This window comes from Periophthalmus magnuspinnatus, chromosome 20, assembly GCF_009829125.3.
Source record: "Periophthalmus magnuspinnatus isolate fPerMag1 chromosome 20, fPerMag1.2.pri, whole genome shotgun sequence".
NCBI classification, from domain to species: Eukaryota; Metazoa; Chordata; class Actinopteri; order Gobiiformes; family Gobiidae; genus Periophthalmus; species Periophthalmus magnuspinnatus.
This window is the reverse complement of record NC_047145.1, coordinates 20,733,275-20,748,073: the sequence shown is the minus strand read 5'-3', so window position 1 is coordinate 20,748,073 and position 14,799 is coordinate 20,733,275. Positions and strand designations below refer to the sequence as shown.

Here is a 14,799-nt window from a genome sequence, read left to right as displayed (position 1 = left end):
GCTTAATCGTTGTTCTGTTGCAATCTACGTGTAAAAATCTACTTGCGATTCCAGGCAGTGAGGCATAAACGTGTGAAGTGATGAGAAAAAGTTAAGAGATCGATGACAGGGCTGGCAGAGAATGCAAACCGGAGCCATTCTTTAGGATTTTCTTGAATGAGACGGGTTGACAGAGTATAACGTGGCAAAGATAAGGTCTCTCGGTCTGTACAGGTGCACGGGGGCTGGACTGGGTCTTCAGCTGTCTTTCAAAGTCAAAAATGTAATATTTCTACTCAGGGTCACCACCTACTTGGAGATATAACTGCGTAGCCTGGAATTTTCCACTGTATGACAAAGAAATTCCTGATTTTCCTTGCATTTATTCAATTTCAGGTGTGTTTATTGCACTTTCGCAGAGCAGACTTGCCTCTCCAGACGTATTAGTTTAATGCCATAACTTGGAACATTCCAGGAAAAGCGGTTACCTAGAACCAAGTAAAGACTTCAAATTAATCATGCACTATTAGACACGTTTTGTGGCTTGTGTGAATGTTACAAGTGTGAAACTGAGCTTGTCTTTCTGTCTGTCACAGTCTCGGGACCTGCTGTAATTAAAGACATCCATCAGATTGTGACAAGTGCCGAGAAGCATTGCATCGTGGGACACGGTTCATGTGCATGGTAGCCATGGTAACGGCTGACAAACACATACATAAAAAGAACCTCAGCAAAAAATCCTGGTGTTTCCTGGTGCTTTGTGAATCACTTTAAAAGTATGTGTCATATTGGCACAGATACAAGTGTTTTTGTTGTCTCTGCCCTGTGTTCTAACATCTTTGTTATTTTAAGAGTTAGCCAAACTTTAAGAATGAGCTGAGCACACCTAGCATGTATATAGATCCTAGCATACTCTTTTAGCCTGCATATAGCCTAGCATACTCTTTTAGCCTGCATATAGCCTAGCATACTCTTTGAGCCTGCATATAGATCCTAGCATACTCTTTTAGCCTGCATATAGCCTAGCATACACTTTTAGCCTGCATATAGATCCTAGCATACACTTTTAGCCTGCATATAGATCCTAGCATACACTTTTAGCCTGCGTATATAATTCCTAGCATACACTTTTAGCCTGCATATAGCCTAGCATACTCTTTTAGCCTGCATATAGCCTAGCATACTCTTTGAGCCTGCATATAGATCCTAGCATACACTTTTAGCCTGCATATAGATCCTAGCATACACTTTTAGCCTGCGTATATAATTCCTAGCATACACTTTTAGCCTGCATATAGCCTAGCATACACTATTAGCCTGCATATATAATTCCTGGCATACACTTTTAGCCTGCATATAGCCTAGCATACACTATTAGCCTGCATATATAATTCCTGGCATACACTTTTTGCCTGCATATAGCCTAGCATACACTTTTAGCCTGTATATAGCCTAGCATACACTTTTAGCCTGCATATAGCCTAGCATACACTTTTAGCCTGCATATAGCCTAGCATACACTTTTAGCCTGCATATAGCCACACTTCAACCACATTGCCTAGTATGAAAGTGGTGTGTGCGCGAGTGATTGGTGGTGGTCGGAGGGGCCGATGGCACAGATTGACAGCCTCACTTCTCTCTGTCTGCCCCAGGGCAGCTGTGGCTACACAAGCAGCTTACCATCACCAAGTGTGGAAATGAATAACGACTATGACGAGCCTGTAAAGTGCATTACAAGTGTAAGCCTTTATTATTATTATTGATGTTTAGCAAATAAATGAACAAAATTGTTATTTAGTTGATTTTCAGTTGTTATATTTGTGCAACATCAATTAATTAATACATTCATTAATAAAATAATAAATAAATCGTATGTATTTATTATCATGTGCTTGTTATACTGGAGAGAGAGAGGCAGGGTGTGACTTTGAAGCACATCCCCAAATCAGTCTTACATAATGCTGAGATTTACCGTAAATTGTGTAACAGTATGTTTTTATGAATGGGGAACTGGGCTTGACAAATAGTTTTCACACTTACACTTTGCTGGGGTCACTGTCTGGCAACAGAACCTGAGAGAGTTAAAGGAGCAAACGTGGGCGCCATGAGTTTAACCCAGAGTTTAAGGGAGGAAGAGTGTGGGACAGACTGTTTTAGATGCTTCAGGAGCAGAGCAGGCGTCCTGTGCATCCACCTGCTCGGGCACGTGCCACGATTACCCAGAAAAATGTATATAAAGTGTTAGTTTTTAAAATATACAAAAACATGTGTCCACCTCTCTTTGGATTTTACTGTATCAAAGTGAAAGTAACTCTAACAAACTATTACACTAACCAAATGGGACAACTTTATATAAGGTCTTATGTAACTCGCTGGCCCCGGTTTAGTGTGAATAGTGAATTCTGTGGCTGTTGGGGGAAAACTGGAGTAAGTATTTCTGAGTAAAGCCCTGTAGGGTAAAATAAAAACCATGCCACACAGAAGTTTTTAGGTTGAAAGTCTTTCTAAGCCCAGTCATTTACCTCAATGTGGGATCTGAAAAGCGTGCTGCGCCCTCTAGTGTTCATGTTGTGATATGCAGCTGCAAAATGAACCCACGTCACTTAACCCTTGTGTTTTCCTCCCAGTTGAGTTACGTTGACGTTCCTCTGGGCTCAATTTGACCCCAGTTTATTTTTCTTATAACTCAGCCATAAAATAATATACTTTTATTTTCTGTTTTTGGTTAATCGGCTGTATTTTAGCAAAGATTGTGCATTTTTGGACCTGAAAATCTCCTGCAACTCTTAATTTCCATCACTGTCCTGTGTTTGTCAAGTGCAGAGGTGGAAATAAAGTCGATCTGAGTTATAAGAGAAACAAACTGGGGTCAAATTGAACTTTAACGTAACTTGTTTATCAGTTCTCATTGTACAATCAACTTTTTTTTTTCAAGTGGCCCAATTTTCAACCTATTTGATGAAGAAATGTCAAAGTTCTGCTGCGAGTGAGTTATTTTTTGGGTCATAAATTACCCCAGGACGACACAAAAGGGTTAATAAGCAATAAAATACAAGAATAAATGCTTTTTGTAAACAATACCATTCAGTCTAATATCATAAATGTATTTTTTTAGTATATGTTACAGCTTTAAATTATTGTCTAAACATTTACAGATTTATGTTCTGCTTATGACTGAAAGGTTTTTATTCCACAATCTTCTCTTTTATGCTGATTATTTATGTTTTGATGTGTTATATTGTGACTTTAGTGTCTTTCTTATTCTCTAAAACACTTTGGATTGTCTAGTATATACAAATAAACAAATACACTCTATACAAATACACTCGCCTGATGTATTTACCGTATCGTGTTGACCTACTACACCATAAAAGTATCACGTTAACAAGCCTATAACTTTTATTTTATGAGGCAAACATGCACTGATAAAGCCTACATGTGTATTTGAGCTATTTGCCTTTGTCACATCGCCAATCTCTGCAAAAATAGTAACAAAAATGATGCTTTTACTTTGAAATTCAAGTTATAAATCATGTCATAAACGTATTTGTGTAGTATCTTTTTCCGTTTTTCCTCTTGGGGGATGTGCTAAAGATGAAGATAAAGATGAGTGAGGGTCAGGTGACCACATCCAACCTACATCCAGACCCTGTAGGAGTCTGCTGGATGCTGGATGCTGGTTGCCATGGAGAGAGGGCGTGATGCGCGCGTGTGTGTGTGTGGGGGGGAGGGCATCAGCAGCACACGCACGAGAGCAACGACTGTGAAGTGGCGTTAACGACTTTTACTGGGCTCAAAATGTGTCCACGCAGAGTCAGCCCAGTCCAGGAACAGCTGTGCGTCCTCCTGATTCAAAGTGCAAAGTATAAAAGGAGGAAAAAAAGCTGCAATAAAAGCGTGTTTGGGCTCCACAAGTTTACAGTTTTTTGGGGGGCTATATTCGCTGAAGTTTGGCTGTAAAATGTTGGTTCCAGGATGTGGTGATGCGTTTTGTTTATAGGAAAAGAGGTGAAAGGATGATGCTGGAGAGGTGGTGGTGGTGGTGATGGTGTGATGTCTGTGAGGGAAGTGATGGACAGATAAAGACACTCATAACTTCTACAGTCAAATCTTCTGCAGGTTTATCCAAAAGCCCTTCAACAACTTGGCTCATAATATGACACTAAATTGGCCCACGGGGCACCTCCCTGCCGTTTCTCCCGCGGCCTCAAGATGGCGCTGCGTGTCCTCCTTAAAACCCCCCACACCTACAGTTGCGTGCATGCGCCTGCTCGTGCGTGTCCAGGACCTAGACAGAGAGCTGCTGTCTGCCTCCTCCCCGGTGCTGCTGCTGCTGCTGCTGCCTCCTCGTCGCTGCAGTGCTTCTCTTTCTGCCTTTCTTTCTTTCTGTCTTTTCTTTCTCGCTTTGTGCACAGCGCCTCCCTCTTTCCTTCCTTCCTTCCTCCTTCCTACCATCCTTCCTCCTCCTCTTCTGTCTCCTCCCCGCGAATGCCTCAGCATCCTCGCACCTCTTTTCTCCAGAGCATCCCGGGCAAATGGTCGCTCCAATCCCCCCACCCCCCCACCACCACCACCACCACCACCCCCTTCCCTAAAGAACAACTCCGGACGCAGGACGCAGCAGAAAGAGGCGCTGATCTGATCTGAGCACACTGCGGATTGACTTGGGGTTGGGGAAAAAAAAGAGCCTGATCAGGAGCGAGAGGAGGAGGAGAAACAAGGAAGAAGCCGGTCGCTGAGAGTGGCCACGGGGGCTCTTATTTTTGGGGGTAAGTCATCACGTTAACACTCTTTAAACGCGGACTTAACGTGACTGCGTGGCTCCAGATGAATGTGCAGACACCTGAACGTCGCTCCTATTGTTGTTTGACTTTTGGATGAGCTTCTGCATAGAGAGAAGAACTACTAAAATAATGCAATAACGAAGCACAACTAAGAAATACCAATGGGAATATGCAGGAGACATGTCAATAACCCCAGGGCCGTGCTGATATCCTGACTTTTTATTCACACTTTGTTGCATTTCCAAGACAAAAGAAGGTGGGTCTGTTGGATTTGAGTTAGACTAACAAAGTTGCATCCTCTTGCTGTGGTTTAAATGGAAATCGCCAAGCTGTATGTGCAGTTGATCCTGTATTGTGTCGCTTTAAAGAACCCCCTGAAAAGCTGTTGGAGTGAGTGGATAGTGATGGTTTATAGACACATTTTTGCATATGTGAATAGGCTGCCACCTTTCCCCCCACACACCTACATGTGCCGGGATGAATACGAGGCTGCAGGAGAGGAGAGGGAGCGTGTTTGTCTGTCAAGGGCGTACAGTATCCAGCAGATGTTGTGAAGGAGGGATGGGCTGAACGCTGTGTGAGTGCATGCCCAGTCCTAGGTGAACGCCGCTGTGGTTTTGTGTGGCTCATCCCCTGTTTTTTTTGCAAAGTTTGTGTGAGAAAAAGCAAAAGAAAGTGCATCAATCCAACCATCTGATGTATTAAAACGGGTGCAGCTTTGTCCCGTTTACCTTTAAGTTTCAAGAGGAGCATCCGCAGAACCATCAAACATCTCAAACATCTCAAACATCTCAAACATCTCAAACATCTCAAAGTTTCCTTAAAACCTACAACGCCGTGGGAACTTTCAACCCCAAACTATCCCTTAAAACGTAGCGTAATCTCATCTCGCTCTGTCTACGAACCGTCCGCTCGCTATTTCCTAAAAGATTAACTCCTTTTATGTCCGATCAAAGTCTCCAGCGGGCGTGAAAAGCCTTGTCCTTCATTGCGGACACAGATTAAGCTAATTCACACAGCAGCGCGGGCCTAATGCCTAATCACTATGCTGTGGCGGCAGAACAGAATGCTCTTTATACAGCGGCGGTAGTGGCGAGAGGGCGAGACAGGGATGGAGAGGAAGGGAGTGAAGGGAAGGGATGGGGGGGGGGAAGCCAGCCGACGGTGCCTATTGATTGAACGGAGGGTCTACTGGCAGGCGTCCACGGGATAGAGTGCTGATGACAGTCCAAAGAGCTGCTGGGATGAACTGGAGCGAGGCCCATTGATGAGAGGAGTACGAATTAGCCGTCCTTCTGGAGCATGAGGAGGGAGTGTGTACAAACATGGCTGTCATTTGCTGAAAAAATCACATTGGTTTTAACTTTGACAGTGTTAATTTTAACTTTTAAAGGTGCTACGTTCCGTAAAATCGACTCTCGTGAGCTTTAAGCCGCGTTTTAATATCGTTAACGCGTCAAAAAACACACCCGGAGTTGTGTTTTGTTTCATTCGTGTTTGAGTAATCGTGCGTTATTAAGATCAAAATGCTCTGTTGCGCCTTGTGATGTCACTAAGTGGTAGTTCGCAACAGCTGCCGTTTGCTTTTTGTTAAAGAGTTTGGTAATTCCCGGGCTGAAATGATCCAAATGATTCTAGTGAAGGTGTGTGGAGTTTAAAAACACAGTGGAGCACTTCCTGTACGGTGGTCCCTCGTTTATCGCGGGGGTCACGTTCTAAAAATAACCCGCAATAAGCGAAATCCGCGAAGTATCAGCTTTATTTTTTACAATTATTCTCTATGTTTTTTGCTGTAAAACCCCTCACCACACACTTTATACACTTTTCTCACACAGGCGTTAACATTTTCTCACATTTCTCTCTCGTTTAAACTCTCTCAAAGTTCAAACCTTCGTAGGCGTCTTTGTCGGTGCAGAACGTTTCATCGACATTGTGGGTTTTGTCGGGGAGAAAACAAATCGCACACGTACAGCACTTCAGAGTCACACTGCGATCCAACGTTTATGTAAATTTGTCTGAACACATTCTGTACTGGACAGGAGACACGGCACGGAGGAGACTGATGGACAATGGTCTACAGTCCAACAGCCAATCAGGACGCAGAACACAATGGTCTACAGTCCAACAGCCAATCAGGACACAGAACACAATGCACGTTCAGACCACAAAAGGTGAACCACGTTATAGTGAGGGACAACTGTATTACCACATGATGACATCACAAGGTGGAACAGAGTGTTTTCAGTTTGAGAGAAGAACACATCCTAAATCTGCAGGTTTGTGGGTTAAATATGTGCTAATGAAACAAAACACAACTCCAGGTCTGTTTATAATATGTGCCATTTAACTTTCTGTGTGTAGGTTATATTGTAGGTATCTCTACTTAAAAGTTTGATAAAAATCTAAAGCACTTTTAACAAAATTCTGTCCCCGACTCACTATATACTTGGTAAACTTGGTGGTACTTGGTTAAAATGACAATAATCGTGATCTGATCTGCTGTTTTGGTGGTCGACCTTTTGTCTTTTCGTGTTTCAGTGTTTCTTTTAATAACATTTTAATGCAGCTATACGCTCAAATGTTCTTTTGTTCTTTTTTTTTGTTGTTGGTATATCACGCAGCCCTTCTCCAAATCACAGAAATCTATCAATAAATAAACTGTCAACACTGATAAAACTATAGTGAAATAAAGTGTTGGTCATAATGTAGGTCACAGATTGCCCCGTAATAGTTCATATTCATGACGCGGAATATGATGAGGAGTTTTGACAATGTGAAATGTTTGTTTTGAATCGCTATGGCAACAGTGTTCATTTTTATCGCCGTGAAACTCATGGATCGACAGATTTATATGACATTTTATGATTATTTCCATGTTTTAATGACGCCTGTGTAATCCCTCAGTCGTCCAGTCACGAAGAAAAATACATTTCTTCATTTTAAAACTTTTGCCCAGTTGACAGAATTGAAATTTTCTTTTGTTTTGTTTTAATGGTTGCTATGGTTACGCTATGGCCTGTTCTTTTGCCCAATACAAAGATTATGCCATCTTCATTCTTAAGTCTGGTATCGTAAACAAAGCATTGAGTTTATGTCTTAAATGAAGATAAGGGTGGGATTTAATAAGTTTTCTTCTTCCCACTGCTTTTTGAGCTTTTATAGGGATCAATTTGTGAAATGTGCTTTAAGTGTGTCCGATATATGTGCTTGAAATAAATAAATAAATAAATAAATAAAAATGTAAAAAATAAATAAATATTAAAATAAATAAATAAAAATAAATAAAAATAAAATAAAAGGAAAAAATAAACAAAAATAATATAAATAAAAATATAGAATTATAAATAAATAAACAAATAAAGTTTTTCTGACCATGTGATCAACGCACATAGACCTGTCATGATAACAAACCATTGAATGTCAATATATATACAGAGAAATATCACGATAAATAATATTGAAACTACTTTATACCATTGATTAAGATTTAAAAAATGCAAAATAATCCCAGTAAACCATTTTTAAATCGACTGTTTCATTAAAAGACATGAGCCGCAACGCATAAACAGCAGAATGCACCAATAATTAGCCATAAAAACGATGTAACTACCCCAAATCTCTCTACCAATTTTGCAAAAAAAATAGCACTCACGATAAAATATATTTTTCCAGCTTCCATATAGTGAACAATAAGCTGATATAGTTATTATCATGACAGGCCTAATGATACAAAAATGAAGTTTGTTATTAAGAAAAAAATCCATTTGCTGGAAAAAAAACCCCAGATGTAAACGTGTGTTGCATTTGACTTTCATGTCCTCGCGCTTGGTTTTCTCTTCTCTTTGCCATGAGTAAAATGAAGAGTGACTGGCCTCCGGGTGTCTGGATGACATTTGATCCATACATGGCAGTTGTATTGATAGCGTATCCATGGCAGCGGAGGAGGTGCTAATTGACAGGCTCAGTGTGGTCATCATTCAGAGGACTTGATGCTTATGTTGGGGACTGGCTGCTCATAAAACGGCTTAATGACATAAAAAACACTTACGTGCCTTTGCTAATGGACAGTCGTATAACGTTCTCATTACGGAGCAACTGTTGATAGATTACATACATGCTGCGCTCCATTAAGTCCGTAATGTTACTATCTTTACCCACGAGGACTCTGGATTAGCCCTGTCACGATAACACATTTTGAAGCTCGATATATTGTTAACATAGACAGTATAAAGCCAAACCCACAGCGTTCGGCTCGTTTTAGCGATGAATTTGGAGCCAAGTTGCATTTTGCAATTCCGACAGTGAGTATCATAGCAACCAAAGAGCCAATCCGGAGCGAGACTGTTACGATTGTCTCTTATTAATGTTCATATCTTAATTTACAGACACAATAGTGAAATAAAAATACCAGGATCGTGTAGAGCGAAAATTTTAAGACCGAAATGATGAGACTGAGAGCAGCAGTTATGGCGAGAGAGACAGTTTATCAATAAAAAGTGAATTGGAACCGAGAGTCAATGGAGCCGGAAGTGTCAAACACATTTTCACCAAGGGCCACATCAGCAAAATGGCTGCCGTCAAAGGGCCAGATGTAAAATAAATGTAACTACTTTTTAAACTTGTTAATTAACTGTTTCTGTATTTATTATTTATTCAAGTTACAAATATTGCATATGCATTTGCCTAGATGTAAAAATATGTCTGTGTTACTGCGTATCTCCTGATAAAATGACATTTTAAGACCATCATACCTTTTAATTTACCCCGTCGAGGGCCACATAAAATGATGTGGAGGGCTACATTTGGCCCGAGGACCTGGAGTTTGACACATGTGGGCTAGAAGGTTATGTCCATTTATATATATACAGTCTATAACTATTGCAAAGATATACTGTGATAAACAATAATATTGAAGTTATGCCATTGACACAATAACAATAATACAGGATAATCCCAGTTAACCATTTTTAAAGAGACAATATCATTAATTAGCCATAAAAGTCACTTATTCAACTGTTTACAGCTCAAATGTGATTGTATTAAAACAAAAAATACCCCAAATCTCACCACTTTTGCAAAGAAAATGTACACACAAAAATATTGAGCCCCAAAATATATTGTTCCAGCTTTTATATGTTGATGTAGTATTTATGGCCGACGCTGGATGCTAGCAGGGGCGACGCTAGACATTTCTGTTTGGAGGAGCTGTTGGGGGGGCTAAGTTCTTCAATGGGGATGCTCATTTAACATATTAATTTAGAAACTTTTATGGATATGAGCGCTCCCCTCGCCCCCTACTATGTTTGAGTCACTGTTTTAAAGACGTTTAAAAGTAGTTAGCCCCTGTAGTGATTTTTATTTTATTTATTTTTTGGTGGTCACATTTTGAGAACTCTGTGGTTACAATTTGAACATTTTTAGGTGACTTTGAATGTCCTATGAAAATGAGGGAAAAATCTTTGGGGGAGCTTTGAGAACGCGTTGGTCATTCTAAGAGAGGCTAGCGCCCCCTTAAGGCCACCCCTGACACCACCCCTGGACGTTACCAAAAACACACAGGTGAAATACTGTATATCTGTGGACATGTTTGAATTCGCTTTGCATATTTGCTTTAATTAATAATCGTTGAATCAAATATTTGTTGGAACACATTTGTTGCCGCTGGGTTACACATACAGCACATTAGATCATTAACACCTCCAATTAACACCTCGGTAACCATTTTAATGAAAGAGTTTGGCCTTGGAATTAATAATAACACATCATGGAAGTAGGACTGTCACGATAATCACTTTATTGAGATATTATTGAGTGGAACATAACATTCTGGGACTCAGGATTTATTATATGGACAATTTCTTTGCAGTAACTGGGGAATTTTTGCTATTTTTATCTAATACAATGCAATATGTAACTTTTGTGGCTAATTATGTTTTCATTCTTCTGTTTATTTGTTGCAGCTCTGGTCTTTTGGATGAAAAGACCTGGGATTATCCTGCATTACTGTACAAACATTTATCATAGTTTTTATCTGTAACAATGCACTGCGCTCCAAAAGTTGCTATCATGACAGGCCTATATGTAAAATGGAAAATCAATGTTTTTTATTTAAAGGTCCCATATTACACTATTTTCTGTATTACAGGAAGTGCTCCACTGTGTTTTTAAACTCCAAACACCTTCACTAGAATCATTTGGATGATTTTTTTCAGCTCTGGAATTGCCGATCTCTACTGAACTAAATGCAAAAGATTCATTTGGACCAGACTTTGTCCTTCAAAAAGAGTATATAAAAAAAGTACACAACTCAATCCGATACAATATCTCTTCCCTAAGACACACAAGGAACAGCTTGACAGTAGAGGGCGCTCTCACATATTTCATATTTGCCATGATGATCCCACCCTCTCAGATCCATCCACACACGCAGTAAAGGCACTCGCTCGTTATCACCGCTGTAATATCCTGAGTAAATATAAAATGTTCACTTACGACATATTCATTTTGTATTCAAATCGAAGGAATGTACTCAAAATTATTAATAATGCAGCGCCACCTAAATTGAAAAAATGTATTAAACTTTCTTCCAAACAAACTCCAGATCCACTCGGTCTCTGTGAACCGAAATTGCACAGCTCCAAACAGATCCTCGGCTTTTGCTCAGTCGCTTTTTCATTTCAAACTATCAGACAGAGAATCAGCTCCAGACGGACTGAAAGTGTCTGTAGAGTTGAATAATATTACTAGAAATTTGAAAAAGTACATTTTAGATAATCAAATGTGTCCACACCAGTCTAGTTCATTTGTAACGTTCTGTTTCGCTGTAAAAACCTGCACATAATTGATTTTAAATTGATTTTGACTGTGGGAAACATACTGTACTGGACATTTATTGTATTTTTCAGCAAATTTTAATGATAAACTGTTAGTCTTATAGTGTAATCGTATTGAAATGTGTATTTTAATGTGTGTTTACCTACCCAGAGACTGCAGAGGGAAAGCAGCAGTAGCAAAATCTGTTTCAAATCATCTCTTCTTTTGTAAGATTAATGAATTTGTACATGGCAAATTCTGACAAATAAAGAATAAAGGAATAGAAAGCTAGCTGTTAACTTGAAAACTACCACTTCATGAAACAAAACACAACTCCGGGTGTGTTTTTGAAGATGCACCAACATGATAACACGACGTAAAGCTCACAAGAGTCAATTTTGCGTAACATGGGACCTTTAAATGAGCACGATATCACACATTTTCGGTATCCGCGGTGTACAACATACCTATAGGTGAGAGCAATGGACTTCACGGGGGCAGTAGTTCACAGTGTGTGTAAATAAGTGTGGCTATTTTGGATGCAGGAGTTCAAGGTCCCAGATTCATCACTCCGGTGTCCTTGGATACGGCGGAGCGCTATAGAAAAATGGCTTGTGTTCCTGACCTGGCAGACGAGACCGGGAAAGATGACTGTAATTTGAATGTACTGAAATAGGGCAGATGGGTAAATGATGCAATTGTTCAGACGCACAATTTTAACAATTCAGTTTAAATTGCATACTTGAAACACTGGGACATATTGGAGAGGAAGATGTAAAATAAACAGCTAAGTTCTTCCAAGAATCGCATCAATTTTTAGCTTGTTTTTTACATCATCAGACCCCGTGGAGGCAGGGATTTTAAGGAAATATTGCATAAATAATGAACGGCAGCTTTTCACGATGAGCTTTTAAATTGTGATTTTGATTCAGTTGGAATTAATCTTTCAGCTTTATTGACCTGACCACTTTTGCCACTAAATGCTGCTAAACTGTGCTTTCCGTGCAGTAACTCCATTCATTTCAATGGAGAATTTGTGCAACGTTTTGACACTAAAATCTGATTAAAAAGTGGGTTGATTTGTCTAAAGTGTTTTATGTTCATGTAACCAACAAATCAACACTGCACCGAGTCTCTGGAGGCTTTAAAACAGCTCTGTAGTCCCTGTAGAATGCATTAGTTGGCAAGATTAGCAGCTCCATGCAAAACAATACAACCTAAATGACGATGGCGGCGTCTACGGCAACTTCTGGAATAAGATGAATACTGTAAAAATGTTTTGTTGGTTGATTTGTTATTTATTTATTCATGTATTTTTTTATGTATTTATTTTATTTTATTTATTTATGTATTTTTTATGTATTTATTTATTTTTATTTATTTATTTTTATTTTATTTTATTTTATTTTATTTTATTTTTATTTTATTTTTATTTTATTTTTATTTATTTTTTTATTTTTTTTTAATTTTATTTATTTTATTTATTTTATTTATTTTATTTATTTTATTTATTTTATTTATTTTATTTATTTTATTTATTTTATTTATTTTATTTTATTCATTTATTCATTTATTTTTTGGTTTGGTATTGGTTATTTTTTTACACAACTAACTAGATTAACCGCGTTACCACCTAGTCCTTTCTTCAGCCAGTTTCAAATCCAAAAGTTTCTGGAACCGGACGATAAGGGCCTCAAATCTCCGCCCTAATGTGGGATGGTCCAGTCACAGCCACTCAAATGTGGACGACATCTTTTCTTGTACATTCTTGCTATTTTATCCATAGATTGTATATATAAATGGACATAGCTAACGTGCTAGTTGCCGCATTACAAATAGGAAGTGATCACCGGCGCAGTTCCGGCTCCAATTTACTTTACAATAGCAAACTGTCGTCCCTCTCTCTGCAAATGCTGCTGTCAGACACTCATTTTGGTCCTAAAATGTTCGTATTGACCTGCTCTACATCCACGCTGTTTCTTAATCCTTTTTTTTTTTTTTTTTTTTTTTTACGTTTGTTGGACTATTCCTTTCTCTGATTGGTTAATCCATCTGTCAATCACGCCCAACTGAAACTAGGAAGACAGGACACAATTCCAGAAGTTTTTGCAAAGTTTTGTCTAAGCTTGTTCCGGTCACCTTCTGATTTTACAGTTACATTTCTGTGCTTAAAGAGAGAATGATTTTGAGCTTTTCTGGGACAGTATAATGCAGGAAATAAGCCTTTTTAGGACAGTTACATCGTGTCCTTGAACACAGTAGTTCGTTCAATTTCTGACTGTACAAAGACAGCTAAAAAGAAAAATTGCAGACTATTAGCAAGTTTGGGTGGGATTTATAGCTTGATTTCCACTGTTTCACACATGCTGGAAAAATATACGGGCTTAGTCGGTGGAGGGTGCGAGAAGGACTAAAACCATTTGGCGATTGCTGCGTATTGTACATCACTGTGATTAATGAGAGCCAGACTTTAGAGAACGCAGTTTGAAAGAGACAGGGGGCCGCTGAGAAAGAGAGGACTTAGCAACGTGTCAGTGTTGGAAAAGGTCCAGTAATGTTCCCGGATTTGTAGAGAGGTGTTGCGATGCCTAGAGTGTGAATCTCCTCCTCTTTCCTAACGAGCATACTGCAGATGGGACTCCCTCGCTATCCCCCCATGCTCAATTATGCAGCTTTGTTTCCATTAGGGCTGCACTCCGCGATTTGGAGGAAATATCTAAATGTGATTTTACTGACAAGCACTGCAATTAGATTTTGATGTATAAAGTACACCATTTAAATGAGCCAGGAGAATAATGGACTCAGGCTTGAACTTTAACAGACGCATCAATCAATAACATCTGCAGCTTTTTCCCATCTAAAAAAAAAAAAAAAAACATAGAAAAAATCAAAGGTGTACTATCCAAATCGGACTTAGAGAGACTTATCCTGCATTTGTCTCCAGTAGGTTAGACGACTGTAACGTCCTGCTCACTGGCCTCTCCAAACGAGCATTAACACAGAACAGAACATCCAGAACACTGCTGCTCGGGTCAGGACTAGAACCAGGAAGTACTTCACACATGTGTCCTGTGGCTCAGGTCTGTGGCTCCTGTGGCTCAGAGACTTTAAAGCAGCTCAGTGTGAACAAGTCTCTCCATGGACCAGCACCAAAGAACATCTCCCACATGAGCCACAAGAACCCTCTCACATGAGGAGGACTAAACCAGGACTAAACCAGGAC

At 39.4% G+C, this 14,799-nt stretch overlaps 1 protein-coding gene across 1 annotated transcript in view; it reads left to right on the top strand.

Annotated features, from left to right (window-relative positions):
- ctnnd2a (catenin (cadherin-associated protein), delta 2a) overlaps nucleotides 1-14,799 on the top strand; it is a 385,529-nt gene that overhangs the window by 2,741 nt on the left and 367,989 nt on the right. The window contains exons 3-4 of the mRNA XM_033985946.2: nucleotides 376-477; nucleotides 576-672. The gene's annotated coding sequence lies outside the window, so the exon portion shown is untranslated. The remainder of the gene's footprint in view (nucleotides 1-375; nucleotides 478-575; nucleotides 673-14,799) is intronic.